This window comes from Solanum dulcamara, chromosome 10, assembly GCF_947179165.1.
Source record: "Solanum dulcamara chromosome 10, daSolDulc1.2, whole genome shotgun sequence".
NCBI lineage: Eukaryota > Viridiplantae > Streptophyta > Magnoliopsida > Solanales > Solanaceae > Solanum > Solanum dulcamara.
This window is the reverse complement of record NC_077246.1, coordinates 42,665,009-42,671,008: the sequence shown is the minus strand read 5'-3', so window position 1 is coordinate 42,671,008 and position 6,000 is coordinate 42,665,009.

Below are 6,000 nucleotides of genomic sequence, written 5' to 3'. Positions count from 1 at the left end.
ACATATATGTGGGTGGTATATAGATGTTATCCAGCTGTACTAGTATGACATATATTTTGGAACATTTCTATTCATAGTGGCAGCCTTGTCGGCTTGCATATATACATGTATATTTTGGAATGTAATGTGTAGTGGCAGCCTTGTCGACTTACGTACTATGTTATCTTGTATATATATATATATATACGGCAGTTTTTAGGTGATGTTTTGCCCTTATAAGTCCCCTATCATGTTTAGTTGCTGATTGATTATAGATAATAGGTGTATATACGAGTGTCCAGTTTGGGTACCAGTCACGGCCTATGGGGTTGGGTCGTGACAAAGTGGTATCAGAGCAGTTCATCCTCAGAATGTCTACAGACCGTGTCTAGTAGAGTCTTGTTTATCAATTTGTTGTGCACCACATCTATAAATAGGAGGCTACAGGATATTTAGGATATTATCTTTTCTTTCATATCTAAGATCGTACGATAGAGCTCAGCCATAGGACATGAAATTCCTTTTTCTAACCTTTGATTTCAGCTCAAGAACAACATCGTTAGAAGAAAGCGACTGATGATATTGGAAGCTACACAGTATACAGGTAAGTGATGGGGCGAAAGAGGCATTCTAAATAAGATAAGAATATTAAAATATGGTTGAAATATAAAGTTGAAAATTGAAAGAAAAAGTAGACAGGAAAGTGTAACAGGTGCAGTTCGAGTTGGACATACGAGGTAAGTCCATCATTTTTATACTATTGTTGATATTGGGCGCCCTGTGTGGCTATGATATATATATATATATGTATATATATATGTTGGCCCTATGAGGCATTGATTGTATTTCCTGCGTGTAGGTTTTGAGATAGTAAGAAATACAGAGGAAACTCTGCCAAATTTTGTCTAGAAATAAAGAGAAAATGGGACATAAGTTCATAAGATTTTTTGAAGGTTGATACCGGCAAGGTAAATTTATTATGTTGGAGTAAATAGTTAAGAGATACCCTCCATGTCATCCGTAAGGGGTACTATTATTACTTGGGAAATTGTATTTTGAAAACTCCTATATGAGTAGCAAAGTTTAAAATTTATTTGAACGGACCAAGATACTTTCCATCCACAATTTTGTCTTAAAAGAAACTTATGTTGAAGGGCAAACATGTTCGGTAATTAAGTTTTACTTTTGTTGAAAAGTACAAAGCATGCAGCAAGTACTTTATGAATTAAATAATTCATTAACGATTCAAGAATAATCAATGAGGTGCACCAAGCACTAATAAGTCATGTGGTGCCTATCGGATTCTAGTTTTCTTCTGGTGGTGGTTGGGAAATGCTTCTGGATAATATTTCATTAGTTCTTAACCAACTAGTTGGAGATGGAAATTGTGAAAGGAAAACATAAACTTGTGGGCTATTTAGGACTATGTATTTCATATATTGTTGATAAAATGCTAAGATGATTCGGAAGGACTTGTGATACTAAGAGATGATTTAGAAAAAATTGATAGATCTTGATAGAGTGATATATTAAGGTACCGACTGAATTGATAAGATGGGATAAATTGTGACGAGTTATAGTTAAAAGAAGTAATAGTGTGATTAAGATAAGAGTATACAGGAAAAAGAATTGTGACAGATATGAATGAATTGATAAGACAGTTTGTGAGATATTAAGGATAAGATTGACTAGAAAGGGGAATAAGGTTAAGAAGTGCTATGTCATAGGACGGAATACGAACATGATGTAATGTGAATACCATAAGGATTGTTATAGAAATGAAAGGAGTACTAAAGGAAGCACCCAAGATAAAAATTAATTAAGTATGAGTATGGGACAAAAAGGGAAATAGATAGCTACGAACTGAAGGTGTAGTACGACAGAAAGGTGATAAGATAAAACCACTATTAGAACAAATTTTATATGATTTTAAGTAAGATTAGAAGTTAGTGTTGGATACACGACAAGGGTGAAAGCGCATAAAGCATAAAGGAGTATTGTGTATATATGACTTCACCTCGGAAAAACAGTGAGATCCTTAAAGGACAAAGATTGTAGATTTTCGAAACAACTGATGCATTGTGAACCTATTAGAGTAACAAGTGGTATCCGTTGGGATAAATATAGTGTTATAAGAAAGCTTGAAACACTTATTACTAGAATATAAATGCTACCGAATGGATAATTTGAAATGATTATAAATACTAGCTAATTATTGATTGGAATGAATGGAATATGGCTTTGTATAAATTGCGACATTAATTATATTACTGGAGTACCAATCATTAGACCAGATTTTGTACTATATATCGGGAGTTCTCAGCACCTCATGATTGTGTTAAGGTTTATTACATGGGAAATTTAAGTTATAGATGATATAAAGGAAGATATGGATATGGTGTAGTATACCATATGTATTGGAAAATAATCATATGCATTTGAAAATTTAAAATGGGGGCATGGAGTAGAAAATAAATAGATAATGACATGGGTACACCCTAAAGGGGGAAGTGGATAAGAGAAATGCAAGCGTAAGATAAAATCAAACAACATAACAACACGTTAATGAGACACTTAAACTTCAAGTGAGATCCCATGCTGGAACGAGTTAGCAAGATCCAAAAGCCAACAATAAATGAATAAAAGCCAAGATGATATCTGAGATAGTGCTGAGAAGTATTGGTAAAGACCTTGAACAGTATGACATCAAAGGATGGGTGCATATAAAAAGGAATGAATACGACAAGAGAATAGTAATGAGTAACTTAAAGATATTGTAAAGGATAGCAAGGCTATACTGGATTAAAGGTTAAGATGTTGGCAACAGAGTTATTGGCTACTGATATTGTGACATACAAGTAGCAAAAGACAAAGGATAAGAAATCTCTCCTATGGTAGAATATGAGAAAATTGAATGGTAAGTAAAGGAAGTGGAACAAGTATGACAAAATAGACTGCAAGTGCGTGTTAGTACAATGAAATATGTAGAGAAATCCAAGAGAAGGAAAGACTATGATTAGAATTGAACCCACTTTGTACAAATTGTACAAAAATAGTTATGCAACCTACGAATATTGATATGTTAAGGGTGAGATCAAGTGATTACTTGATAAAAATAATAAGAAGTCAGTAATAGCAATGTGATTGCAATATTTCGAATACATTAAAGAAAAGTATAATATGGTTGAGGCAAAACTATTGAGATATAATTACTATTGAGGGCAAAAGCCATAGTTGAGCCCTAATATCAACTGAAAGAGGTAAGAGAAAATATAGGGTCTGCATAAAGACTAATATGGCGACACTAAGGTATTTTCTGGGCTGATTCTAGTAATGGTAAAGTTTTTATTCGAGGAGTTGCTAAATCCTCTATCATGGAAGAGGTGAAGCAACGCCAGTATGAAGACCCTATTCGGTCACAATACTGGGATGCAACCCTTCAAAATAAAAAGACCCCATTCGAGATCACACCTGACGGAGTGCTAAGATATAGGGGCAGATTATGTGTACTTGAGATTGTAGGGATACGGCAACAGGTTTTGGGAGAGGCACATTATGCTCGCTATTATGTTCATCCAAGGTCGACAAAGATGTATCATGACCTTAGATGTTTATACTGGTGGAATGACATGAAGAAGGACATAGAAGAGTTTGTAGCCCAGTACCCAAATTGTCAACAGGTTAAAATTGAGCATCAGAAGCCTAGCGGACTATGACAAGAGATGGAAATCCCGACTTGGAAGTAAGAAGCAACTAATATGGATTTTATTATAGGCTTACCTCGCACTCTACGAAAGTATGATTCCATATGGGTGATTGTAGATAGGCTGATAAAATCAGCCCACTTTCTTCCAGTTAGAACTACATATTCAGCGGAGGACTATGCAAGGTTATATATCAAAGAGATAGTAAGACTTCATGGGATTCCCACATCTATTATCTCAAACAGAGGAGCTTAATTTACAGCTAGCTTCTGGAGATCATTTCAGAAGGGATTGGGAACACAAATAAATCTTTGTATAGTATTTCACCCTCAGACTGATGGGAAGGCTGAACGTACTATTTAGACGCTAGAAGATATGTTATGGGACTATATTATTGACTTTGTTGGATGATCATTTGCCACTTATTGAGTTTGCCTATAATAATAGCTACCATTCTAGCATCCAAATGGCACTGTATGAGGCTTTATATGGCAAGAAGTGCAGGTCACCTATTGGTTGGTTTAATATTGGTGAGTCTAAGTTAATCGGACTTGATATGATTCAACAAGTTGTTGATAAGGTGAAGCTTATTCGGGAAAGGTTATTAGCAGCCCAGAGTCGACAGAAATCATATATAAATAATCGACGTCGACCCTTAGAGTTTTAGGTTAGTGATTGGGTATTTTTGAAGTTGTCACCCGTGAAGGGAGTAATGAGATTCGGTAAAAAAAGGAAAGCTTAGACCGCGATACATTGGCCCTTATTAGGGTATTCGTAGAATAGGCAAAGTTGCCTATGAGTTGGACCTACCATCTAGTTTGGAAGCAGTACACCCTATCTTTCATGTGTTGATGCTTCGCAAATGTATTGGTGATCCTTCTATAGTATTCCCCGTGGATGATATCCAGGTGATGGAGGAGATGTCTTACGAGGAAAACCCTATAGCTATACTTGATCACCAAGTCAGAAGGTTACGTACTAAGGATGTGGCTTCCGTCAAAGTATTATGGAAAAATAAAAATAGAGAAGAGATGACCTGGAAACCCGATGAGGAGATAAAGGATAAGTATCCTCACTTGTTCTCTACGCCTATAGGTACTCTAAACCTCTAGATTAATTATATTGATTGATAGATGAAACTATATGTTGTTGCAAAAAAATATCCCCCAAGTTCCATATAAGAATTTATGAGGCGGGTTTAACATTCGAGGATGAATGTTCTACAGGAGGGAAGAATGTTTTATTCTATATTTTTGCATTTTGGACTATTCGTGAGCTAACGGATATAAATTCAAGGACTTTTAATTTTGAATTTTAAAATGACATGATTTATTGTAAATGATAAGTTATATGGATAATATATGTTAAGTAAAATACATCTCAAGAAGGACCCTTGATTCAAATCAAAGTAGAAGCCATCAAATATTTTTTCTTAAAGTCACATTTGCGGGTAAGCTGACTTCGGAAGGCAATAACCCCTTTAAAATTTGGTAATTTGGGAACACTCTCAAAATAAAAATTGTAGACAATTGAAATATATTTCCAACCATATATTGTGGGTCTAGAGGAGATATTGGTATAAGGAGATATGTATCTTTTAAGGCAGAAGGGTCAAGCTGAATAGTGGATTCAACCCAACCCGATTCCAACTCGGGTAAGGCCCAATACCCACATTATTTAAGGAATATTTTCATCTTCCTTCTTCATTATCAAACAAATAAATATCTAGAAATTTCCAGAGAGAGAGAGAGGAAGATCTTAGAAAAAAATACCAAATCCGACCAAAATTCGAGTCTCGAAATCCAAAGCTCATGAAGAGAAAAAGTGTTGTACGTCGCGTTGCCTTCAATTTGAGCTAAAACTCAGCCAAAATAACACATGGTTTCTGCACACTTGAGGTAATATTAAATTTCCTTTTTCATTGTTAACAAGTTTATTTAGAGTTGTAACAGATTAGAATGGAGAAAATAGTGTTATAAACTCGTTTGGTGATTTATTGAGATTTATGGGTTAAGGGGTTGTTTTAGGTGGATTAAATGGATGGATTTAGCTTAATGATGATGTATAATAATTGTTGATATTTTTTTGATGTTTTTGATGAGTTGTTGTTCTTGAATTTGGAGGAATAAGATGTATGGAGATTGTAAGTGTTCAAATCCGTTTTTAGAATTGCGTAGCTTGTAGTAATTCTTGAATATCTCATTGTGTAGACCTTTGATTTTAGAAAATAAATATGTTTTGGAAAGATAATACACGTACCTACAACTCTTATGTTTATATTGGATCCTATATCTACTGTTATTATGTCAAAAAAAGA